Source organism: Oryctolagus cuniculus, chromosome 13, assembly GCF_051225735.1.
Source record: "Oryctolagus cuniculus isolate XC-2025 breed Fujian yellow rabbit chromosome 13, ASM5122573v1, whole genome shotgun sequence".
NCBI lineage: Eukaryota > Metazoa > Chordata > Mammalia > Lagomorpha > Leporidae > Oryctolagus > Oryctolagus cuniculus.
In genome coordinates this window covers 22,328,982-22,355,847 of record NC_142879.1, presented here as the reverse complement: position 1 = coordinate 22,355,847, position 26,866 = coordinate 22,328,982, and the positions used below count along the sequence as shown (strand labels likewise).

The following is a 26,866-nucleotide window of genomic DNA, read 5'->3' as shown; positions in this document are numbered from 1 at the left end:
CATTTTGTATTAGGAAGAATAAAGTGCTGGAGATAAAGGCCTTAAGAACCTGTCAGAGAAACAGGACTTCCTTGAGAAACTTTGGATTTTTCTTTAAAGTATTGAATATGAGGGAAAGAAGCACTTATGTTCCGCCTTGTTTCCATTGGCGTACTCCCCATGGCGTTTTGAGCAGAACAGATAAACATATTAACGCTCTGCTTTGCAAATGCCGTTGCTCCCTATCTGTTTTAATGTCTCTTTCCCTAAGCTTAATAGAAATGAACTTGATTCTTGAGGTGGAGCCAAGCAAAAGGAAAGGCTGAGACTTGGGCCTACAGAGCCCCGTTGTGTGTGTTCATGAGGGCTCTTCAAGAATCCCATGGAAAAATCTGTGTTCTGGGATATATACACATGGATTTCAAAAGTTTTCCCAACACTGTAACCTTATCTTTTATTTCCGTTTTTCCATGGACTTTTTCCCACTTATTTTTAAGGGAAAAAGCAGAGCTCCAGAGAGAGGAAGAGACAGATCTTCCATCCCCTGGTTCACTCTCCCAAATGGCTGTAATAGGCAAATCTAGGCCAGGCTGAAGCCAGGAGAAGCCAGGAGCCAAGAACTTCCCCCTGGTCTCCTGCAAGGATGGTGGGGGCCCCAGGGCTAGGGCCATCATTCACCGCCTTCGCAGGCTCGTCAGCAGGAAGCCAGCTGCTGCTCTACTGTGGGATGCCGGTGTCACAGCAGACTTAACCTCCAGCACCCGCCAGCCCCTCCATGAACTTGTCAAGTATCCTTGTAAATGAGACAAAAACCAAAAACCAAAACAAAAGTAACTGCTGGCCACATGCTGGTATTTGAAATTACTTTTAAATTATTGAAAATTAAATTAAATGTAGTTGTTGAGTCGCATTACTCATATTTGAACTCCTCAGTAATCCTCGTAGCTGGCGGCGACTGCACAAGATAGAGCCTGCGCAGAATATCCATTCTGTCACTGCAGAAATTCTGTGGGACCCTGATGCTCTGGTATTAGGAATCAATACACGCTCACGCAAATCACTAAGTAGTAACACAGGCTCATGCAGATTGGTTGTGCAGCTGGCCAGGAGTCGGAGACTTTATAATCCTGCATGCAAGTTCCAGTCTTCTACAAATGAGGGAGAAGGAAGTGCTTCTCCTGTCTTCTAGGAATAATTAGCACCAGCTGTTCTTTCAACACCAACTGTTTGCAGAACATTTCTGTAAAAGGTAATCTAGAATAAAGGCAACGAATAAGGAAATCCTGAGCATGAAGTTGGCTAAGGCTGTAAAGGTTTTCTGGTTTGGATGCAAGGACCACAGATACCAAGTGCCCTGTCCCCGCCCCGGGGGGGACGTCCCAGTTTGTACTGGTTTTCTCGGCTTAGTTACGAACAGTTCTCCCTTTCCTTCTCCCAGTTTCCTGGTTTGGGTGATAACTCATAGGCTCACCCCCTTAACGGTCACATTTTCTGTTTTCTCATCCTTTGTAGATAGGCAAAAAATAAAAGCCTCCTTAATGCTGGTTTCCTACAGCCAATTTTTCCCAAGCCACATTTGGGTGTGTGTGTTCACAGTCCATGAAATTGTTCCCTACACAAGGAGGGCCAGGGTTTTATACAGATTCTTACTCTTTTGGTTTTCTCTTCCTTAAGGATAAACAATCAGAGGCAATATTGATTGTGTATAGAAATATATGAGTGACTTTGGGAGATATAAACTACATCAAGTGCTAGTATTATTTATGGTATCAGCTTCCATGAGTTAGAGGAAGAAAAAGAGGCCTGGCATGGAAAGAAATGCAGAAGTAGAAATATCTTGGGGAAAGAGCTGACCTGAGAGGCAGAACACATGAGCCCCTCGCTAGTTTAGACTTTATATTAACATCAGTTTCCCATTTTATGTCTTGGGCTTGTAGAGATGTCAGCTTGCTTGCTTGCTTTCTCTCTTTCTCTCTTTCTTTTCTTTTTAAAGAATTATTTATTTATTTGAAAGTCAGAGTTACACGGAGAGAGAAGGAGAGGCAGAGAGAGAGAGAGGTCTTTCATCTGCTGGTTCACTCCCCAATTGGCCGCAAGGGCAGGAGCTGGGCCGATCTGAAGCCAGGAGCCAGGAGCTTCTTCCAGGTCTCCCATGTGGATGCAGGGGCCGAAACACTTGGGCCATCTTCTACTGCTTTCCCAGGCCACAGCAGAGAGCTGGATCAGAAGTGGAGCAGCCAGGTCTCAAACCCATACACATATGGGATGCCGACACTGCAGGTGGCAGCTTTAACCTCTATGCCACAGCGCCAGCCCCCTAGAGGGGTGTAAAGCATTCTCGACTTGAGCCAGTTTCAGTATCTGTACTTGCCTTATGTACTCCTCAGATGTACCACTTTCCATTTCAGTACCCAGATTTTGTGTGTGCTCTCTGTTCCTTCTATAGAGTTCAGTGTGCCACTTCCTCCTAGAAGTCTCTCTGATTCTCTGAATCAGGTCAATGTCCTCGTGATGCATCTACTTCCCCCTTCCTAGCACTGAGCTTTCATTTCTTACTTCCTTGTCCAAATTGAGACTTTAAGTTCTACGGAAATTGAAGCCATTTCTATTTTATCCATGTTATATCCCTAGCCCTGGGAGAGAAGCCATATATTGAAGCTCAGTTAACATTTGTGGAATCAATGAAGGAGCAAGCCCGTGTGTGTAACCTCTGTCTCGAAGGATACAGAGCCAAATATCTGATTCCTGTGCCCAAGGAGCGTGGAGGTAAGGCCAAGCTATGTCCGGAAGGCAAAACCAGTTCCACGAAAGAGACACACAGCATCTGTGGGAATTCAGAGGGAAAGAACAGCACATCAGAGATAAGACCTCTTGAAAGAGGGTGTCATTAGGGGCTGGCGCCATGGCTCACTAGGTTAATCCTCTGTCTGTGGCGCTGGCATCCCATAGGGGCGCCGGGTTCTAATCCCGGTTGCTCCTCTTCCAGGCCAGCTCTCTGCTGTGGCCTGGGAGGGGAGTGGAGGATGGCTCAAGTGCTTGGGCCCTGCACCAGCATGGGAGACCAGGAGAAGCACCTGGCTCCTGGCTTTGGATCGGCATAGCTCCGGCCGTAGCAGCCATTTAGGGGGTGAACCAATGGAAGGAAGACCTTTCTCTCTGTCTCTTTCTCTCACTGTCTAACTCTATCTGTCAAATAAATAAATAAAAAAAGAAAGAGGGTGTCGTTGAGACAGGCCTTAAAGGAAGTCCAGAATTTCAGCAGGCAGAGACCATAAACCTGCAACGAACATTCAATTCATTGTCAGACTAGTGTAGCTGTCCCTGTGTGTCTGTGGATTCTTCATCTGTGAATTCAGCCAACTGTGGATCAAAAATATTAGGAATCAGGGTGGGCATTTGTTAGGAAGCCTGAAGCTGTCAGCTCAGTGTCTGGGTTCAACACTTGGCTTGGTCTTCTGACTCCAGCTTCCTGATAAGGCAGACCCTGGGAGGCAGTGGTGATGGCTTGAGTCCTCGGGTTCTTGACACCCTCCCAGGGGGCCTCGAGTGAGTCCCCAGATCCCTGTTTTAATGCAGGCTCAGCTCCACCCATTGCAGGCATTTGAGGAGGATAGCCAGTGGGTGGGGCTCTCCTTTTCTTTGTCTGTCTCTTTACTTCCCAGTGACTTAGGGAAAAGACCCTGCATCCATATTAACTCGCACAGACTTCTATTTTCTTGTCGTGATTTCCTAAACTCTAACAATTTCTTCCCTAGCATTCACGTTGTATTGGGTATTAAAAGCAACCTCAAAATGGTTTAAAGTCTATGGAAGGATGTGCTATGTTGCATGCAAACACCGTGCCATTTTATATCACCATTTGAGTGTCCACACACTGGGACATCCATGAGGAGTCCTAGAACTGATTTCCAACCCACCCCTTCCACTGCCAAAACCCAGGGCTACCTGTGTGTATAAGAGGTTGTTTTAGGGACTCAATACTTGGGCCAGTGACCTAAATGGGATGCATGTAGGGGAACGGACCGCTATGGCATAAGGCAAAATGTGTGTGTGCTGAAGTCCCCAATGTAGACAGAGTGCTGGGGGAGCTGAGAGGAGGAGGCTGGAGGATAGAAACAGAGAGGGCAGGGAGTCACTGTCTGGGTGTCTTTTCCACCAGGGTGGAGGACATTCAGTCTCCACAGCTGCAGATTTTAATGAACTTCTTGGAACTTGCCTTTGTTTCTCTTGTTGCTTGGTAACTCTCGGTGTGGCTCATGAGATGGTCACCGCTGGGAACAATTTTTTTTTTTAAAGGTTAAATTTTAATCTTTAAATTTACACACAGACCACACATGCAACACTTTCCTCTGAGCAGTGTGCAGTGACCTTGGACTTGTTAGAAGTATTTAACTGAAATTTTACGTTTATGCTTGCTGTGTCTGCAGGGGTTAATCCTGGACCCTTGGGTGACTCCGAGGGACATTTCGAGCTGGTTTCTTCCAAAGGGAGCGCTGGCTGATTAGAGGGAACTTCAGGTGCGATCTATTTATTCCCCCTCTCCCTCTGGGACTCCCACTTTGGGGATTCCAGCCTGCACTGCTCCCCAGAGCCCCGAGGAGTGTGTGCCAAATGGCGCGCCTCCCCCAGCTGGCTGCTCCACCCCTCGGGATCCTCAGAGTTGCTCAGCACCAGCCTGAGTAGAGATTTAAGGGAGAGAGAAGAAGGTTTTTGTCTTCAATTAACCTGAAGCTGGGACCTGGATTCAAACTCCCGCCATGGACGCAAATGCATCATATGTGTATGTGAGGGTCCGAGGGGGCTTGGGGCATCAATCTCAAGTGCAACTGCTGACCTCACAAACGTAAGGGTTCCCCAAGTCAGCAGCATCATTAGTTGCACTTAGATCATGATCTCTAAGACAGACCACTGGAGGAGATAACGCCAGCACTACTCAGCAGCTTCTAAAATATCTGCGGTTACATCAAGACCCATATACTTGTGGGTTCTGTGGTTTATGGAGTTTTCCCCCAAAATATTTCAGGAAACATGGGAGAAAATTGATAGCGAGCTTATTTTTTCTTGGGAGAAGGATATTCGGGGGGAGAAGGAGCGTTGATAAATTACCTGTTGATCTGTGACTACAGAATAATGCAATGATGAAATCAACTCTAAACGCCCAACTCCATGTCATCCTTATCAAGTTTACAGATACCAGGTGGTATAGACACAGGACGGTCACGCACCTGTGTGCTAATCACTTTGGAATCTCTCCCTATGTTATAGTAAAGTGTCCACTTTGCAGATGAAGCGTGTTGCAAAATCTAAATGCACTCATGGTTTAGAGCAGGAATGAGGCTATAGATACACACTAAAGCCCCCCAAAGCATTCATTTTCTTAGTTTAAGCACAGCTGATGCAAGTCAAAAGTACTTCCATTTCTGATGTCCCTGAATGTAATCAAAGCATCCAAAGTCAATTACGCTGAGCAAATGATTTCTAAGTTGTAAACTACATGAAAATCTGTGGGAAAAACATATTACCCATCAAAAAAAAAAACTGCAACTTTATGGCTAGTTAATGGGAGTGTTTGGTTTTTATTAATAATAATTCAAAACAGATATACCAAATTCCAAAAGAGGATGGGAAAGAAGAAATAATCACGCTCTCGGAGGGAATTCACAAAAGACACACTCATATGATGGCATATAAATATCTTATGGAGCTATATTTTATAAGCTGAACTCTTACTGCCAGAAATGGAAAGTTAAGATTCTGGTTGCTGTTGACTCTAAGCCACAAAACAATTAATGACCAGGTTCCACGCCCTTCCCCTGCACTGACTCCCACAGAAATCCCTCACAAGTTTACAGGCAAGTTTGGGCGAGGGCAGATTCTGGTCAGAAACAGCTGTGCCCTGCTACCGGGCTGCTTGCCTCGCTCAGTCTGTGTGCATCCCGGTGGGTTTCTGGAAGACTCGTCTCTGGGGATTGCCAGTGATATTCCAGGAAAGAAACAGGAGTTGAAAGTGGGGAGGGAAGCATACGGCTGGCTACCTGCTGCTTACAGGAAAGTGCTCATGAAGCCTAGCCTGCTGGCTGCATATTGCACACATCTGAATAACCCTGCTTCTGAGCGGTCTCCTTATTATAGCCAGAGAGAAAGCCAGAGAAGTTAGAAGACAGGTGCACAGCCAAGAACTCAGACACTGCTGAGGCCATTACCTTCTTCTTCTGGACTGGAAGAGGAGCAACCGAGACAGAATCTGGTGCCCCTACTGGGACTAGAACCAGGGGTGCTGGCACCATAGGCGGAAGATTAGCCAAGTGAGCCGCAGTGCCGGCCACCATTACCTTCTAAATCATTCTAGGACTAAGAAGGCACAGGCATTCCTTCTGCTGGGCAAACAATCCTTTTGCTTCTTCATATTTCTTTCATTATCTACATCCTTAGACTTTCCATCCCCTGTTCCCACCGCATCTGGGTTCTCATGTTGTCGACATTTTTTTTTCTGCATTTTTTCCGAACATCTGGAGAGCATGCCTTTTGGCAGGCCCAAGTCAGCCCCGTTTCGCACGAGAGGTCCTGCGAAGAATGGAGAGAATGCCTGATTTCAATTCCCAGCCGTTGAAAGACACTGCTGGGCATCTTAAAGTGCTTTTGGCTGAGCTCAGGACATAGTTGGATGGAGCAGAGCTGGGAGAGTTCCAACTGGGTATAATTAGAGTCCTGGAGTCACAAAGACAGATTTTTTGCTTTGTTCTGTTCTGAATCCCCCTCGGCACTGTGTTTTCCCCTGAGGTCTGAACCTCAGTGAGGCTCCGTGGATGTAGAATAAACTTGACAGTGACACGCAACCTCCTTCCCCGATCCCGTTGGCCCACAGGGGCCATGTTGCTTCTGGTTCATCCTTAGTCGTACTAATAGGGATCAGGGATCTTGAGAAATTACAACATCAAAAAAAGTTCTTAAGAATTCTCAAGGGAAAATTATTAAGTGTAAAGTTCCAGGCTCAAATCCTTCTCCTTCCCAAAGCTTTCCAATTAAAATGGTCTCTCTTGGCCCTGAGTTCCTATACTCTGCACTGATATGCGCTCAAACGTTCTGAACTGTTCACTTGGTCGTTGTACCGTTGATGTCTCCTCCAGTGAAATCTGGGTTGTTGAAGCATGGAGGCTTTGTTTTAGCTTTCTCTTTACATCCCAGTAACACTTGCTTCCACAGGCCCACACTAGATGCTCGTGAATAATTAATGATGGTCCTTCCTCCCTCCTCTTTTGTAAGTCCCATCAGATTAAATTGATTCCCTCAACAGTTTGCACTCTTGGGTCCAACTAGCAAACTGTTTTTGTGGTTCTGGCTGTTAGCAGCATGAGACTGACTGCAGTGAAGTCGGACGGGTGTTGCCTGGGAAAAGAGTCTTAGCCAGAGACAGTCGACTTGCTCTTGCCACGCCAGCTCTTCCACCCGGCAACAGCCTCAGAGGAAGAGGACAGAACCTGTTTTCCAACTGCAGTGCCATTGAAAACCAAACAGAATGCATGCTAAGCTCCGATAAAAGTTGGGATTAAGACTTCGAGAATGATGCTCTTTCTATGTCGTCTGACTGTCCTGGAGAATGTTCCCATTTGCAAATTGAAATCTGGTCAAGAAACTCCAGCTGTGATGAATTCTGGACAGACAGGTCTTGGGTCAAGTTTGTCTGAAGTGTGCCTCACACACTCACTCTTCCATTCCCACCCCAAATTCCATTGCTTTCTCCACCGTGAATCGGCCAGTTCTCCATTATCATTTTGGACTTACAATCTACTATAAACAAATGTGGCTTGATAACTCTGTCCCGAGAGGAGGAACCCCTTTCAGGAAGTACATAAACAGAGAGTTGATGCATGCAAATACATTTTTAATGACAGAAACTAAAGCATTAGCCCAATCTGGATGAAAAATAGCATATCTATTTTTTATTTGAAGGTAGGCAACTCGTGACAGTGAGTACTAATGGGGCCAACTCTGATTGTAGTAAATGTTTCTTGTAGGTCTCAGTGGAGAAATATTGCTGTCTAAATCACTTAGGCTTGTATTATTTTAAAAGGGAGAGGCCACCTCACCCAGCTGTCTGATGATCCAATATCACGGGATGGGAACAGCTGAAGGTCGCCAATGAATCTTAGTCCTGGGACTGTGGTAACGCTTTCACTTTGAAGGGCCAGGTTTGCCTGGAAAGGGAAAGCAACTCCTTTAATAAAAGTAAATGCAGCACTCCCAAGCCTTTGTCCAGATGGAGCCCAGCAGCTCACCCAGTGCCTCTGTTCCTCCCTCGTCACCTTCTGCTTAAAGCTCTTCTGTTTTGATTCTTCCTGCCAACCTTTACTGACCCCCTCATTGAACTCTTTGCCCTTTAATTTTGGCCAAAGTGTGTTTTCCCCTTTGCACAGCTAAGACAGATGGGGACTTTCAGAGAACTTTTTCTACATACCCGGGGAAAAGAGAAAGAAGCAAAAAGAACATAAAATATATTAGTACACAAAAACTCTCTGACATGTAAATACTATTTTATGATTTTTTTAAAGATTTATTTATTTATTTGAAAGTCGGAGTTACACACAGAGAGAAGGAGAGGCAGAGAGAGAGAGAGAGAGAGAGAGAGAGAGAGAGATCTTCTATTCACTGGTTCATTCCTCAAATGGCTGCAACAGCTGGAGCTGTGCCAATCTGAAGCCAGGAGTGAGGAGCTTCCTCTGGGTCTCCCACACAGGTGCAGAGGCCCAAGGACTTGGGCGGTCCTTTACTGCTTTCCCAGGCCATAGCAGAGAGCTGGATTGGAAGTGGAGCAGCCGGGTCTCAAACCGCGCCCATATGGGATGCCAGCGCTCCAGGCCAGGGTGTTAATCCGCTGTGCCACAGTGTCGGCCCCCTATTTTATGATTTTATATATGCTGCTGTGCACTCGGGGTTTATAGATTTTCGTCTTATTTTATGCTCTGAGCTGGTTTCCCCCAGCCCTTAGTGGCTGATACAAATGTATGGTTTTTCCACCTGAGTTCTTATTTCCAAAGCTCTTGCTGAGCTTCCTAGGGAGGGAATCATCCGAACACCCCAAGTCTCCTAGACATCTTGGCTCCATTCCCTTTAAGATCAAGAGAGGCAGCTTCCCGTGCAGTCGCCAGGGCCTCCCCTGCCCCTGCTCAGCCAGAACCAGTAAGATCGCCTTCTGTATTCTGGCTGGAGAAGCATAGATTTTAACCAAGAGATTGATGCCATTAATGACCCTGCTTTTTAGGTGTGATTTCCATAATCCTACAGCCCGGAAGCTGCCTTCATCCTGTTGAGGTTCAGTGATATAAAATGCCAGAACTGATGAATTAACATGACGTTTGCATGTCCATATGGTGACAGTGCAGAGGAGAGGGCCATCTCAAGGGCTGCACCTTCCCCCATAAAACTCAGCATCAGACACCCAGCATCCCGCAGATTAACCCGGGAACAACATAGGCTTTGCTTTCCCAGAGCTCATTTGTGGCGTATGTCATTAGGTTGCTAATTGAAGCAAATAACCTTGATGACTTTTCCACCACTGTCCTTCTTAAAGAAAAGGACGCCTACTGCTTTGTTTATGTAAGGTTTCCACCACTAGAGTCTTTCCCTTACATGAGAAGAGCTTGCTCAAGCCCACACAGATCCCTACATTTTGGAGTATTTGGGAAGGTTGGATGAGCCTTTATAAGAAGACAAGGAGTCAGAAGAAATGGGGCTTGCTATGGACAAGCTCAACTTACTGAAAACAGAGAAAGTAATATTTTGGGCTGTGGGGAGCAATCCGGACTGGACTAAGTTACTAAAATTAAGACTTATTCTATGCATCTGCTCTCCTACAACATGGCGTTGGGAGAGAAGTAAACAGCTTCTGCACAGCTGCCTCCAGTTCAACTAATAAACTGTAGGACTTGCTCCTGATTGGAGAGCAGCGTACTCGGCGTGTGGGCAGCCGAGTTAGGATTGGCGGAGGAGGACTATAAAGGAGGAGAGAGACGGCATGCACCAGGAACATCTATGGGGAACATCTAAGGGGAACACCTGTGCAGCCCCCGAGAAGAGCCGGCCGGCGGTGTGCCGCTCCCCTGCGGAAGTGGGGAATGTGGCCAGGGGGAACTGCCCTTCCACGGAGGTGGAAGGGATAGTAGCCAACCCGGGAAGAACCAGCAGCAAACCCGGGGAGGGCCGAGCAGACAGAAAGAACAGCGCAGGGTTCAGTGTCGTTCCTCCACGAAGAGGGGGAGCGACATAATGGTGCCGTGACTCGGATAGGAAACCTAGCTCGGATAGGAAACCTAGGACGGATAGGAAACTTAGGAGGGAAGAAATGACTCGGATAGGAAACCTAGCTCGGATAGGAAACTTAGGACGGATATGAAACTTAGGAGGGAAGAAACGGGAAGAACTGGGAAAATACCGGAGAGAGAGACTAGCAAACAGCCTAGGGAAAAGCCGGACGAAAAGGGTGCCGGAAGAAGCTATTGAAAGCCTAGGCATAGATTCGGATACGGACTATGGGGGGAAGCTGGGAGAAATCTCTAAGGTCGAAAGCGAAAGTGAAAGCTAGAACAAACAGACTCCGACGCGGACTGTGGGGAGAGGCCAGGAGAAATGAGGGAGGAGTATTGTTGGAAGAAAACTTAGGGAAACATACCGGGTAGAGAAAAGTGTTAGGGAAATTGAAGCCGCGGAGGGCAGGCCGAGGCGGACACGAAAGCCACTTTGGGATTCTCAAGTTAACCCGGGAATAGGGGGCGAAAAGTTGAAACCAGAAGCTGAAACGTGAGCCTGGTTGGGATCCGTCTGATTAGCCCGGGGAGCAAAGGACGGGAAGCCAAACCGTGGGGCGGAGACGTACGCTGGGTTGAATTCGCCAGGCTAGCCCGGGGAACTTAGATTGAATGCTAGTGGTGGACACGTAAGCTACGCTGTGTTACTCGCGGAAGCCGCCGCGTGCAGAGAGAGCACGGGGCGTGAATAGATAGGGAACGGGGCTGGCGTAGGCCGTGGTTCAGACGCGAAAGGGTTAAGCGTGGAGACCGCGGAGCGCGCGAAGCCGAGCCGCGCAAAGCCGGGAAGCTGCGCAGATGAGAGAGGCGCGCGGGCTGAAGCGGCGCAGAGCCGGGAACCCGCCGGCGGGGCGAGGTGCCGGAAAGCTGCGGGGATAAGAGAAACAGAAGTTTGGAAGTGGAGTGAGAGAAATGGGAATGTTGGCAGATAGAAGTAAAATGGGAGAAATAGGAATGCCCGGAGATAGAGAAATAGAGAAATAAAAAGGCCTCCCTACAACACTGCAATGTGAGAGCTTGGATTCGGTCTGCCTAATCAAGTGAGGCGATGAGCACCTGCGGGCAGCTAGCAGCTTATGCGCCGCAGGTCACCGAAGACAGGCACGAATTAACATCAGTAAGGCTTCCCCACAATACAACAATATTAAGCTTGGATTCGGTCTGCCTGATTTAAGGCGGTAAGCGCCAGCAAGCAGCTCAACCAGAGTATGAGCTGCAGGTCACCGAAGATAGGCACGAACCAACACTAATAAGTCTCCCCCACAATAAGGCAATGAGAAGGCTTGGATTCGGTTTGCCTGATAGGTCTTGTAAGTCCCCTGCAGGCAGAGCAGAGCATGCGCTGCAGGGCACCGAACACAGGCACGCATCAGCGCCTAAAAACCTCCTCACAACATGGCGAAGAGAGGACCCGGATTCGGTTTGCCTGATGGATAGGACTTGTAAGAGCCTGTGGCAACTCTAGCAAGTAGAGCGAGTGTGTGCCGCGGGACACCGAAGACAGGCGCGTATCAACGCCAAAAAATAAAAAGAAAGGGGGATCTGTGGGGAGCAATCCGGACTGGACTAAGTTACTAAAATTAAGACTTATTCTATGCATCTGCTCTCCTACAACATGGCGTTGGGAGAGAAGTAAACAGCTTCCGCACAGCTGCCTCCAGTTCAACCAATTAACTGTAGGACTTGCTCCTGATTGGAGAGCAGCGTACTCGGCGTGTGGGCAGCCGAGTTAGGATTGGCGGAGGAGGACTATAAAGGAGGAGAGAGACGGCATGCACCAGGAACATCTATGGGGAACATCTAAGGGGAACACCTGTGCAGCCCCCGAGAAGAGCCGGCCGGCGGTGTGCCGCTCCCCTGCGGAAGTGGGGAATGTGGCCAGGGGGAACTGCCCTTCCACGGAGGTGGAAGGGATAGTAGCCAACCCGGGAAGAACCAGCAGCAAACCCGGGGAGGGCCGAGCAGACAGAAAGAACAGCACAGGGTTCAGTGTCGTTCCTCCACGAAGAGGGGGAGCGACATTGGGCCTTACTGAGGGTGAGTATATTTGTCACTCTGAGTTCAAGGATTTGACCGCATGGCAAGTATCAGGAAGCCAGTGGGTAGGGAAAGGAATCTGTTGAGCAAGAGCTTCCTCCTCTTTGAACACAAGGGCGATACGCTCGAATGAAAGGCTTGCTGCTCACGTCTGCTCTCTGATGCCTGGAAAAGCAGGATGCGGGCTTCTGACATCTTGACCCCAGAGCGTCCATAAATCTGAGTTCAAGCAAAAACAAAGCTTTATTCACTGGAAAAAGGAACCGCTCTAGCAAACTTTCATCGCTTAGCTGTTGAATAATCAAACTCGGGGCTGTTTATTTGGCGCAAACTACGCCTACATGGATAAATCCACCAACTTGCCATCTCCTGCCACCCACCTGAACCCCCTTAGCTGGGAGGACTTGCCCCAGCTGCCCCCTCCCCGCCCTGGCGCTGAATTTCACTCCGAGTCAACCTCTCAAGCCTTCAGTTTCCTTTGCCCTTGCTATCTGCCCCTACTACCCAAAAAAACAGACCAAGGCAAACCATCACCTTCAAAATAATCCAAGGGGCTCGGACCCTGTGCTCCGTCAGTTTGCTAGCAGGCCCAGCCCACACCTGGCCATTAGTGTCTCTTACCCATCTTATCAGACAGAAGCACCGTTATCTTGATGCCTCCTTTTTCTTTTTCTTTTTTTTTTTTGACAGGCAGAGTGGACAGTGAGAGAGAGAGACAGAGAGAAAGGTCTTCCTTTGCCGTTGGTTCACCCTCCAATGGCCGCTGCGGCCGGCGCACCGCGCTGATCCGATGGCAGGAGCCAGGAGCCAGGTGCTTTTCCTGGTCTCCCATGGGGTGCAGGGCCCAAGCACTTGGGCCATCCTCCACTGCACTCCCTGGCCACAGCAGAGAGCTGGCCTGGAAGAGGGGCAACCGGGACAGAATCCGGCGCCCCAACCGGGACTAGAACCTGGTGTGCCGGCGCCGCTAGGCGGAGGATTAGCCTAGTGAGCCGCGGCGCCGGCCGATGCCTCCTTTTTCTTGTGAAATTCTCCCTACTTCTGGCTTTAGGGTAGAAGGGACATGTGCGTCCTGTTGTGCCTCTCAGCCCAGTTCCTACTCAAAGTCTTTCCAGCCCAGATCCTTACATTGCATTTGTTTCCAGAACGTAAATTCATTGCCCTAAAGACCTCTGCTGATGAAATTTCTTCCTTATTTTTCTTCTCCATGCATATTCCTGCCATTCTTCATTTCGTGGAAGAACCTTTTGAAAGCAGCCTCCGTTGTGTCCAATAAGTTGGCCTCCTGAGCACTTTTATGACCCAGTTCCTGTCTCTCAGCTCAGCCCATCATCTGCTGTGCACTTCACCAGCGTGTCCACGCTGACCCAAGCCTCCCAGAAGCCCCAAACTCCACCTCCATGGTCCCTGCTGATCCACCCCTTTTCTTCTGTGTATCTTTACCCACACGTGCCATTTCCCCACAATCACTGGACCAAGTTGTTTTTTTTTTTTAAAGAAATTATTTGTTTTCATTCTTTATTTGAATGGCAGACAACCAGAGAGAGAGAGAGAGAGAGAGAGAGGTCTTCCATGTGCTAGTTCACTCCCCAACTACCTATAATAGCTAGGGCTGGGCCAGGCTAAAAGCAGGATCCTGGAAGTCATTTTGGCCCTCCCGCATGGGTGGCAGGGACCCAAGTGCTTGAGCCACCACCTGCTGCCTCCCAGGTGTGCGTCAGCCAGAAGCTGGACGTGGGAGCGGAGCCAGGACTCACCCCGGGCGCTCTGACAGGAGCTGCGGGCATCCCAGAATTCGCTGTAACTGCGGCACCAAACAGCTGCTTCCTGAGCCAGCTTTTGACTATAAGCAGGGTCTCTGGTGTCACGATCGATTTTTTTCCACTCGTTTTTAAAAGATTTATCTATTTGTTTGAAAGAGTGATAGGAGAGAGAGAGAGGTCTTCCATCCACAGGTTCACTCCCCAAGATGGCTCAACGGCTGAAACTGCGCCGATCTGAAGCCAGGAGCTTCTTCCGGGTCTCCCACAAGGGTGCAGGGGCCCAAGGACTTGGGCCATCTTTTACTGCTTTCCCAGGCCATAGCAGAGAGCTGGATCAGAAATGGAGCATCTAGGACACAAACCAGTGCCCAAATGGGATGCTGGCACTGCAGGCGGCGGCTTAACCCACTGCACCACAGCACCGGCCCCCTTACTCATTGTTTTGATAAGTTCAACTTCACCCTGAGTCTACATTTTTCAGTGGTTCCCTATAACCACACATTCACTTATTCTTTGAACCAAGTTGTTCCAAGCAGGCATTGTGCTAAAGGCTGGAGCGTGGCTTAGGAAAAAGCTACTCTGCAGCCAGGGCACTGACAGCCTAGCAGAGGGAGCATATTAGGTAGATATGGAGAGCCACACCCAATTACAGACTAACCAGGTACGGATGAAGACCTATGAAGGCAGAGAGATCTGTGGAGGAGCCGCTCCAGCTGGGAGGATCCTGGAAGTGCTCTCTGAGAAAGTGGCATTAACGGGAGGTGTGAGGGGTGAGTAGGAATTTTCCAGGGAAGAGAGGATGGACAGTGTGCGTGCAGGGCCTGACATGGGGAGGGGGTGAGCAGAGTTCAAGGGCAGGAGAGCCCAGTGTGCAGGGCTAGCAAGCAGGTGGCTCTGGGTGAAGGCGGAGGATCAGATGAGAGTCTGATAAAATCTTGAAACTCACATCACGATGTTTGGAACTTGTTCTGGGTGTGATGGGAAGGCCTTAAGCTTTGGCTTTTTTTAAATGATTTATTTGTTTATTTGAAAGGCAGAGTTAAATATAGAGAGAAACCTTCCATTCACTGGTTCATTTCCTAAATGGCCACACAACCAGGGCTGGGCTAGGCTGAAGCCAGGAGCTTCTTCTGGGTCTCCACATCTTCTGCACATGTGTGCAGGGGCTCATGCACTTGGGCCATCTTCTACTGCTTTCCCAGGCACATTAGCAGGAAGCTGGATTAGAGGTGGAGCAGCCGGGACTAGAATTGGTGCCTTTATGTGGTGCTGGGCTACAGGCCTTGGCTTAGCCCCCTGCACCACAGCACCAGCCCCACCCTTAGGGGTTTCAAGCAGCCAATGAGGGTGATGAATGCTACATCTGAAAAAGACCTCTTAGTCTGTTCCATGAAAAATGAATTAAAAGGGACAAAGCCAGAAGCAGCATTGCGGAACAGTCAGAGATAAGGGTGGCCTGGATGGAGAAATGACAGATGTGGAAGACCTGAACATGAGCTTTGGAAGAAGCTGCCTCACATACTTGTGGGGGCCAAGGCCAGTGAAGAACGGGACGCCCTTACCCAAGCGCAGGGTGTCACACGAACGTCACCGTAGAGCAGGTGGCTCTGTCTATGCAGCGTCCACACAAGACGTGACCGAGGAAGCCACATTGGAAAGAAGAGGCCAGGCTTGTGCTGTTGCCAATAAAAATGTTCAACGACAAAATATGCACATGTATTTTGGAAGGAAAACCAATTTGAGAGTAGATAACCCTGAGAATCTAAAATAGGGAGAGAAACCAAGTGTGGCTTCTAGAACTCTCCGTTGAGCTGTGGGGAGTTGATGGTGCTAATGTGACTGGGACAGGGAGAAGCGTGGGAGTCAGTGGCTACAGGCTGGGCATGGCAGACGAGTAGGGAAGGGCTGCTTTGTGGACACCTCAAGTTCAAAGTTCCATGTGAGATTTCCCAGGTGGAGATGTGAGCCCTGTGGGCTCTGCCCACCCTCTGCCGTGTCGTTCCTCCCATTATCCAGCTCTGCACGTCCCTAGCGTCCTGTCTATGGACTCTGCGCTGAACGGGGGCTGTGCACGCCTGAGCAGGATGTGAGAGCAGCCTCATAGGTGCCAGAGACGCTGGCTGTGCAGCGGCATCTGTAATCCATTTCCTTGGAAAGCAGCGCCAGCCGTGGGCAGCTGCACAGCAGGTTTCAAAGATGGGGAATGGGGCAGAGGTGCCAGGGACTGCTTCCAGGACAGCGGCTCGCCAACGGGTCTACCTTTTCACACTCTTGCCCCTGCTGACAGCTTGATGCCGATAAGTACGGCCACGTTGCTGAAAGTAATGGAGACACAGGAGCAGGGGCCTGAGCCCCCAGATCACTGCTTCTGGAGAGCTGCCCAGTGACAAACACGATACAAAAGGAAGAAAGGTGGTTCTGTTGTGTTACATCATTGGAATTTTTTAAAAAAAGATTTATTCTATTTATCTGAAAGACAAGAGTTACACAGAGGGATGGAGCCCGAGAGAGAAAGAGAGAGAGATCTTCCAGCCACTGGTTCACTCCCTAAATGACTGCAATGGCAAGAGCTGAGCTGATCCAAAGCCAGGAGCTTCCTCCGAGTCTCCCATATGGGTGCAAGGGCCCAAGGACTTGGGCCATCTTCTACTGCTTTCCCAGGCCAGAGCAGAGAGCTGGACTGGAAGTGGAACAGTTGGCGCTCATATAGGATGCCGGTGCTGCAGACTGGGGCTTCAACTTGCTGCGCCACTGTGCCAACTCCACACCATTGGGATTTAAGAGCTTATTTGTTCTAGCAGCTAGAATGCCTTCACCCATTTATCTAACTAACATCCGTTTTCTATGGTTGCTTGAATATGTTTTATATCATGAATTGTAATGGGATCTGATTTATGTATTTTGGAGGGAACTGTGGAACATCAAGACACACCGTGTGGTCCTGTGGAATGGACGGAAACAGAGTAAGATTCCTGGGTGCCTGTGTCTAAAACCTAAATGAAGAGGAAAGCTCAAGCTGTAGGGCCGGGTGTTTTAACAGATCTCCCTCCCTCGGGGAATTTGGTCAGAGACAGAAGGAGCTAGGTCTTTTTCAAAAAGAAAGGCTACCTTGCAGGGGTCCAGGGATAGAGCTGCTTGGAGGTTGGATCCTGTAAGTCAGACTTAAAAGATGCGACGCTTCGTGGGGAAGCCCTGCTCCTCTGGGAGTGCAGGGAACTGGGGGTCTCCGTGCAGGGGCTTCTGTAGGGAACAGGAGCCTCCCGGGGGCCGGGAACCAGGGGAACCGGGACCAGGCTATCCTGAGCAGATTCCACCCGGAGGCCGAGGCCACCCAGGAGGGAAATGGGAGGCAGCAGTGGCGGGGAAGTGGCCAATGTCTAAATGAGGAAAGCAGGGTCCGGCCAACGGCGCCGACGGGAAGTCCCCCAGAAACCCCGGGGCAGCTCACCTTCTCTGTGGGGACTGCTGGATCAGCCCCTCTGAGTGGAGAGGAGGAAGGAGGAAGTCGTGGGAGAAAAACAGTTTTCATGGTGGTGGTGTCCAGGCAACAAAAACCATTAAACTATGTGGTCACTTTTTTTTCCCCCTGAGGCTGTCCTAGCGATCCTCTCTGTTCTCTTTATCCTTTTGCCCCATTGTTCGTCTCTCCCGCAAACGGGTGTGCATTTTCCTCTTGTTCCGGAAGGTGCTTTCTTCAGCGGCCGTGTCACCACTTCTTCCTGTGGTCAGCCCGTGGCCGTGGACCTCTGCCCCACCGCTCCACCCTGCACGGGTTCCCTGGGCTGGGACCACTCCTAGCCCACAGGCCCACGCCTCTTAGCCTCTTACTTCCTTTTGCTCTGACTTCCTTCTGGGAACTTCATGCTGTTTGACGGACTTTTCTATATTTTAAAACATTTGATAACTGAAATCAATCCCCCTTGACCCCCCCACCCCACCCCGCCCGTCATCCTGTCTGTCTTCCTTTCAAATATCCATTCGCTTCCTCTGTGAGAGGTGCCCGTTCTGAGGGTGGGGCTGCCGTTTGCAGGTGGGCTGGCTGCTTCTGTGTTCCTGCCTTGAAGATCCCCCTTTCCCGTCCCGGTACCCACAGTCACCAGTCCAGGCTCCCTCATCCTCATGGACCGGTTACCAAGCCGTGGGTATTTTGTATCTAATTCTAGTGATCGCATTGGTTCTCTCACCACCTGTTGGAAGAAGGTTGTATGTAATTTCACTCCTCCCATCTCCCCTCAAGGGATCTGTCCTGCAGGCAGGGTCCAGAACATTCTCTCTGACTTGGGTATCTTAGAACAATCTCTCTAACTGGCATTTCCCCCAATTGAATTGTCAGATGCAACTGTAGCCTATGAGTAAATTCTCAGCCTCTCACATGCTTCAACGTCCTTTCTTACGGCATCTGTCCACTCCCTGACCCAATTTCCCATCTCTCACTCAAGCCACGCCGCCTGCCGGTCTGCATCCGTGACAGTCACCCTGTCTTGCGTCAGTGCCTTTGTGTGTGTTGCCCTGCTGATGGGAAGCCTGTCTCTGTCCACCCCCTTCCAAGGTCAAGGACATGCCTTTCCCTATGCATTGACACATTTTGGGAAGTATATTTATCTTTTTTTTTCCTTTCTTTTTTTTTTTTTAACAGGCAGAGTGGACAGTGAGAGAGAGAGACAGAGAGAAAGGTCCTCCTTTACCGTTGGTTCACCCTCCAATGGCCACCGCGGCCGGCACCGGTGTGCCGATGTGCCGGCACCACTAGGCGGAGGATTAGCCTATTGAGCCGTGGCGCCGGCCAGTATATTTTTCACTTCTCAGTGTGTGTAGGTTATTTTCTACTGTGTGTGTTATTCTACAACAAATATCCAACAGAATGGTGGCACGATGGGCACAAGCCTGGGGATGGACAGTTGGTCCACATCCGTGGACCTTATTATAGATGTATAATAGATGATCAATAAATATTTGTTTCTTCAGTAACCACAACCTTATGAACTAGATAGTATTTTTTAAAGATTTATTTTTTAATTTATTTGAAAGGCACAGTTACAGAGAGGCAGAGGGAGGGGAGAGGTCTTCCATCCTCTGGTTCACTCCCCAAATGGACATAATAGCAGGAGCTGGGCTGATCTGAAGCCAGGAGCCAGGAGCTTCTTCCGGGTCTCCCATGTGGGTGCAGGGACCCAAGGACTTGGGCCACCTTCTACTGCTTTCCCAGGCCACAGCAAAGAGCTGGATGGGAAGTGGAGCACCGGGACTCAAACCAGTGCCCATATGGGATGCTGGCACTGCTGCCAGCGGCGTTACTCACTACGCCATAGTGCCAGCCCCAGATAATATTTTTTAAATCTTCGTTTTATGACTAAATAAATTAAGACACAAAGAGCTGAGGCCACACAGCAGGTAGGTGGGGGACCCAGGATTTGACTTGGCAATGGCTTCTAGAGTTTGCCTTCACAACACTGCACTAAATAAATGGTATAAAACTTTATTTGAATTATCTTTGTTTTTATTTTATTTATTATTATTATTATTTGACAGGTAGAGTTATAGACAGTGAGAGAGAAAGACAGAGAGAAAGATCTTCCTTCCGTTGGTTCACTCCCCAAATGGCCGCTACGGCTGGCGCTGCACCGATCCGAAGCCAAGAGCCAGGTGCTTCTTCCTGGTCTCCCATGCAGGTGCAGGGTCCAAGCACTTGGGCCATCCTCCACTGCCTTCCCGGGGCACAGCAGAGAGCTGGCCTGGAAGAGGAGCAACCAGGACTAGAACCCGGCACCCATATGGGATGCTGGCACCACAGGCGGAGGATTAACCAAGTGAGCCACAGTGCCAGCCCCAAATTATCTTTGTTTTTAAAATTCCCATCAGTCAGGCTTACACAGTTCAGTGGTCACTTATATATATATGGTATCAATTATTTCAAATATTTTAGGAGACTTTTTATTTCTGGCTTCCATGTTCCAAAAAGTGTTTCCAATTTTTGCAGTGTTCATGTTCTGTCTTTGGGTTTTATTTATTTTTTTATTGCTATTTTCCAAATCGGGAAATTCTTTGGCAGTATATTTAGAATGTTTAAATTTAGACGGTGCATTTCATCATGACTTCCTGCCAACAGGGTCACGTCATCCTGCACATGCTTTCAGAAGAATTTTCACTGCCCTTTGGCAGGGGCTGCCAGCCAGCGGGTCTTTCTGATGGCGGTGTGGCTGCATTCGCATCACACAAAGACCTCCCCAGAGCCAGGCCACAGTCAGCCCGGGCTGGGCTGGGGAGCTCCTTTCTGCTAGGTGATGATGCATGCTTTTCCTTCTTCTTCTTTAATACTGGCTGACACTGATGATCTGGACTAGTGAAGAGAATGAAGGTGATCTTCGATTATAGGAAACAGGGCAACAGCATCTATCGTAGGTGACAGTGGGGAGGGACAGTGAACTCCAACAAAGTGATGACTCCAGGAAGCTTAAATTCTTGGTGGAGGCTGAGGTTGCAGAAACATAAAGACACAGAAAAAGAAGTAACTATAAGTCACAGCAGAGGCTCATGGGAAAACAAGGAGCTAGGAGCTGAAATAATGGGAAGGTTCACTTTGCAATTTTTCTGCATAGTTGTTCATGATTTTTTTTAAAATAGACTTGATTTTTTTAAAAAAAAAGTTGCTCTAAAGTACTAGTCATCTTAGTTGCTAAATTTTCGATGCCCCAGAGTGAGTGTCTCTCTTGCTTTACCCTGGTTCCAGCCTGCAACTCAGCGTGTTGTGAGAACAAAAATCATGGAGTTAACTGTTTTGACCTCTCCCAAGATCGCAATCTGCAAAACAGAGAGAAGAGTCCTTGAGTTTTCTGACTTGGCTCCTCCTTTTTGGGTTCTCAGTGACTAAATGAACATGCTTTGTATTGTTAGTTTTTTTTAAATTTATTTATTTGTTTTTACCTTTAGGAGAATGCTCTGAAAGTCTACCAGAAGGCACTATCAAGTATTTATAAAATCTAAAGTTTGGTGTTGTGTGCATTGGTTTGGTAACATGGGAAGAAAGAAAAAATAGTGCCTTATAGAAAGTGAGTGTGTTCGTGGCGAGAGGATAAAATGATGTAGAGAAAAACAGTTGGCTGGCAAGTTGATACCCAACTCTTCTACCTGCATGCATCGTTGTAAGATAATTATTCCCAGCGTCAGTTTGGTACATGTTTTGTGACCTTGTTCAGGGCACACAGCTGTGGAGCGAGCTGAAAGGCGTCTCCGCTGTTTGTTAGAGTCCACATGGAAGTGGAACCATGCAGTGTTTCTGTGCCCGGCACACTCCACTTAAGTCCACTGAGCGTAATATCCTCCAGGTTCACCCTTATTTTTGAAAAGAGCAAGATTCCTTTCTTTTATTATTTTTAAAAAGATTTATTTATTTATTTGAAAGTCACAGTAACAAAGAGAAAGGTCTTCCATCTGCTTCTTCATTCCCCAGATAGCTGCAGCTGCCAGGTTGCATGTGGGCCTCCCACACAGGTGCAGGGGCCAAGGCACCTGGGCCATCCTCCACTGCACTTCCAGGCCGCAGGCAGGGGCAGAAGTGAAGCAGACACTCTAGACAAGAAGGGAGCAGCTGGGAATCAAACCAGCATCCATCCGAGATGCCAGTGTCACAGGTGGTGGCTTTTCCCGCTCTGTCACAACACCAGCCCCTCTCTTTTTAAACACTAAATAATATTCCATTGTATAAATCCTACAGTTTCTTTATTCAGTTACCCATTCAATGGTCACTTAAGTTGATTGCCTATTTTGGCTACAGGTGCTGATTGCATTAGCTTTGGGCATATATACCCACACAGGGTTTGCTTGGTCATATGGCAGTTCCATTTTGAATTTTGTAAAAAATATTATGCACTTACTTGAAAAGCAGAGAGGAGAGAGAGAGAGAGAGAGATGAGAGATGAGAAATCAGCCACAACAGCCAGGTGTGAGCCAGGCCAAGGTCAGGAGCCAGGAACTCCATCCAGGTCTCCCCTGTGGGCGGCAGGGCCCCAAGCACTCGGGCCATCATGTGTTGCCTTCCCAGCCACAGGAACAGAAAGCCAGATCAGAAACGGAGCAGCTGGGACTCGAATCGGCACTCCCGTGGGGGCCACCAGCGTCGCGAGTGGGAGCTTAGCCTGCCGCACCACAGTGCCAGCCCCGTGTTTTGAATTTCTTGAGGAACTTTCCTGCTGTCTTCCATAGTGTCTGCACCCATTTCCAGTCCCACCAGCGGGATAGAAGGCCTTTGTCTTCGCCACACTTCTGCTAACACTCACCTCTTGACTTCCTGATTATACCCATTCCAGTAGGGGTGGAGAAAGATTTCATTGTAGTTTTGGTTTATGTTTTCCTGATAATTAGTGATGCTAAATATCTTTTTATATACCTATTGGCCATTTGGATATCATCTCTGGAAGGAAATTTATTTGCTGTGCTTTTTTTTGCTATTGATTTGTAAGAGTTCTTTATATAATTTGGATATTGTCCCTTTGTCAGATATATGATTTGTAAGTATTTTCTTCCAATCTGCAGACTACCTTTTTAATTTGTTGACTGTCTATTTTGCTGTGCAAGTCCCATTTATTTATTTTTGTTTTTTGTTTTTGTTTTGTTTTTTTTTTCCTGAGCTTTTGGTATGATATCCAGAAAGCCATTGCCAAGGTCAATTTCAAAGAGCTTTTTTTTTCCTGTGTTTTCCTCTAGGAATTTTAAATAGAACAAAGGGCAAAAGAGTGGCTACTGGGGCTGGAGAGGAAGAGGAAATGAGCAAGAGGAGGTCAAAGGGAATACATTTGCAGTTTCATAGGCGGAGTCTAGAAATTTGCCAGAGAGCACGAGGACTAGAATTAATTAGGGTGTGCACCTGAAAATTCGCTCTGAGCGTAGATTTTAAATGCATTTTCCACACACTTAAAAAACTTACTATGGAAGGTGGAGGGCATGTGCATTTGTTTGACTATGATAATCATTTCCCTATACACATCATGTTGTGGGGCCAGCACTGTGGCATAGCAGGTAAAGCCACAGCCTGCAATGCCAGCATCCCATATGGGCACAAGTTCATGTCCTGGCTGCTCCACTTCCCATCCAGCTCCCTGCTGGTGGCCTGCGAAAAGCAGCAGAAGACGGTCAAAGTGCTTGGGCCCCTGCCACCTGGGTGGGAGACTCAGAGGAGGCTCCCGGCTCCTGGCCCCTGGCTTCAGCCTAGCCCAATCCTGGGTGTTGCAGTTGTCTAGGGAGTAAACCAGCAAATGGAATATCTCTCCTTCTTTCTCTGTAACTCTGACTTTCTAATACATAACATCTTTAAAATAAAATCATGTTGCATGCCTTAAATATGTGCAGTAAAAATGAACCAAAAAAGAATGTCAGTGTAAATCTTGACCCATGATGGTGAGATTCCATGCAAGCAACCAGTGGCTCCTAGAAGGAACTTGAAGCGTAGCGGTACACTCAAGGAGAGCAATTGGAAAAGGGCAGCCTCTGGGCGTGCCCAGACACACATTTTGGCCTAATGCCAAATGGACAACTGCTTCCTCAGAGCAGAGGCCAAAACTTACCCTCAGAACCATGGAATGTATTTGGAGTTTACAGGGGAGAAAAACAAAACCCCAAGCTGTCCAATACTTAGCATAAGTATACTATGAAAACGAAGTCATGAAATTGCTAAGGGTTGATTCTCTCATATAGGAGCAGGAGCTGCCAGCACTGCTGGCTGCCCAGTTGCTCTTCTGCGCGTCTGACACTGGGTAGGTGCTAACTCTTATCTGAGCTCAGAGGCAGAACAAGACACTTGGGATGACCTCATTGTTCCTCACAAGTCTTCTTTTCTTCCTGTGTCTGATAATAATTTGTTGTGTTCAGACCAATGACAATTTACTATGAATATACTCCATGACTTGGAAGATTTTCTTAAGATGTCAAAATTTTAGGCAGAGGGCCAGCACTGTGGTGTAGTGGGTAAAGCCACCGTCTGCAGTGCCCACATCCCATTGGGCACTGGTTCGAGTCCTGGCTGCTCCACTTCCAATCCAGCTCTCTGCTATGGCCTGGGAAAGCAGTGGAAGATGGACCAAGTGCTTGGGCCCCTGTACCTGTGTGGGAGACCTGGAGGAAGCTCCTGGCTCCTGGCTTCAGATCAGCCCAGCTCCGGCCGTGCAGCCAATTGGGGAGTGAACCAGCAAATGGAAGACCTCTCTTCCTCTCCCTCTCTCTGTCTCTTTGTCTCTCTCTCTGCCTCTCCTTCTCTCTGTGTGTAACTCTGACTTTCAAATAGATAAATAAATCTTTTAAAAAAATTTTAGGCGGCATCTTTGACTTTAGTGATTCCCTGTGTGACTTGTTCATAAAAGCATAGGAGCCTAAATGAAATAGAATAACACAACTATTAAAGGCCACCATGGTTAACCTAAGTGCCAGAATATCAAATAATTCAAGGAAAATTGCCAGTTTGATACAATCTAATTTTTTGTTCTTTGCTATATATCCATTCACTTTTATTAGATATTTATGGGTTGAAAAATTATGCTTTCCTGGTACTAATAATGCACTTTTTTTTTTGAGAGAGAGAGTGGATAGTGAGAGAGAGAGACAGAGAGAAAGGTCTTCCTTTGCCGTTGGTTCACCCTCCAATAGCCACTGCGGCCAGCGCGCTGCGGCCGGCACACCGCACTGATCCGATGGCAGGAGCCAGGTGCTTATCCTAGTCTCCCATGGGGTGCAGGGCCCAAGCACTTGGGCCATCCTCCACTGCACTCCCTGGCCACAGCAGAGAGCTGGCCTGGAAGAGGGGCAACCAGGACAGAATCTGGCGCCCCGACCTGGACTAGAACCCGGTGTGCCGGCGCCACAAGGTGGAGGATTAGCCTAGTGTGCCGCGGCGCCGGCCATGCACTTTCACTATATACATTAAGTGTCAAATTATTCCCCTACTTATTTAAATATTTAAAGTATTTTTTGTACATGCAATCAATAGTAACGGTCATCATTAATCATAGGAGTACATACAATAGGTATTTGCAACAATATGTGTGGAGTGCGTTTATTCTTCAACTGACCAGGATAATTTGGATACAAAGCTGTAAGAAGGGCCAGGCACTTGGCACAGCCGTCAGGAGGCCTCTGGGGATGCCCACATCCCCTGTCAGTGTGCCTGGCCCAAGTCTCATTCACTCCACTTCCAATCCAGCTTCTTGCTAATGTGCACCCTGGGAGGTGGCGGGGGATGGCTCAAGAATCTGGAATCCTGCCACCCACACTGGAGACCCGGGTTAAGTTCCTGGCCCCTAGCTTTGGCCTGAACTAACCCTGGCTGTTGGAAGCATTTAGGAACTAAATCAGTGAATGGAAGACTCCCACCCCATCTTTCAGACAAACAGCACACGAGGAAGCTTCACTCTGAATAAAATAATTACCTGTATTTTTTTTTTTTTTTTGACAGGCAGAGTGGACAGTGAGAGAGAGAGACAGAGAGAAAGGTCTTCCTTTGCTGTTGGTTCACCCTCCAATGGCCGCCGCGGCCGGCGCGCTGCGGCCGGCGCACCGCGCTGATCCGATGGCAGGAGCCAGGAGCCAGGTGCTTTTCCTGGTCTAGGCTAATTACCTGTATTTTAAAATGTTCCCCAGGGCCGGCTGGCATTGTGGCGTGGTGTGTTAAAATGCTGCCTGCAACACTGTCATCCCATGTGAGTGCTGGTTCGAGTCCCGGCTGTTCCACTTCTGATCCAGCTCTCTGCCATGGCCTGGGAAAGCTGTAGAAGATGGCTCAAGGCTTGGGACCCTGCACCCACGTGGGAGACCCAGAAGAAGCTCCTGGCTCCTGGCTTTGGCCTGGCCCAGCCTGGGTATTGCAACCATTTGGGAAGTGAACCAGTAGATGAAAAGACCTCTCTCTGTTTCTGCCTCACTCTGTAACTCTGCCTTTCAACTAAATAAAAATAAATCTTAAAAAAAAAAAAGTTCCCCAATGACTACAACTCTGTTTTTCTATATTACCAACATTGCTATTCTGATTATCGTAATCTCCAGAGATCCACTGGACCCTGCCCATCATCTTGGAAGTGCACCCAATCAGCTTGGATTATCCCTAGACAAGCTCTGGGTTAGCAGTCAGAGACCAGGTTACCAAAATTCTCTTCCCTTTGGTAGCCCTAAACAAATTGTAGCAATAGCTGAGAACCCCAGGTTAGACATGCCCCCAGATAGTGTTCACAGCATTTCGTGTGGATGGGTACTGGTCTTCCACCTCTGGGTAAGGCAGGGCTCTGGAATTACCATCTTCCCACCATCCCGAATCACTCACAATGGATAGAAAGGGCATGATGAGCCCTGTGGTCACTTTAGATGGTTCTCCCACACAAATTGTGCAGTTTGGAGTAGGGAAAGCCCTGGGGGCTAGGCGACAGCAAGGAGTGTTGGGAGGCTGTGAAAATCAGGTCCTGAGAGAGAGAGAGAGTGAGAGAGCCGCCAGCAGAACTTCTGCTAATGAGCCCCCAAGGGTTGCCACCTCCTAGAGGGGTAGCTCAGTCCTCTCTCTGTGCCATATTGTCCAGGGGCAGTGAACAGTGGCCATCAACTAGACGCAGCCAGTGCTATGATAAAGGAAACAGACTGACAGCAGATGATGTTGCGCCCTTCCCTTTGGAGGACCGGGAGCACTGCTCTATCATGTCGGTGATGGCATTTCAGGTCCTAGGGGACGGGAGTGAGCTGGGGAGTCCTGGTCTCCAGGGCGCCAGGGATCTCAGGATGAGATGCCACACAGGGACTTGGGTGGCAATAAGTAGCCGC

The 26,866-nt window shown here is 48.5% G+C and overlaps 1 long non-coding RNA gene across 26 annotated transcripts in view; it reads left to right on the top strand.

The window, feature by feature from the left end:
• LOC103350989 (uncharacterized) overlaps positions 1–26,866 on the top strand; it is an 87,042-nt gene that overhangs the window by 28,561 nt on the left and 31,615 nt on the right. For 9 of the 26 annotated variants that reach the window (XR_011381405.2, XR_016218856.1, XR_016218855.1 and 6 more), the window contains 2 exons: positions 2,611–2,745; positions 4,407–5,539. This is a non-coding gene — a long non-coding RNA (uncharacterized LOC103350989). Of the gene's footprint in view, positions 1–2,610; positions 2,746–4,406; positions 5,540–7,325; positions 8,225–20,186; positions 20,359–25,702; positions 26,035–26,866 lie in introns of those variants that run through there. The other 17 variants (XR_016218861.1, XR_016218849.1, XR_016218865.1 and 14 more) reach the window with 6 other exon arrangements.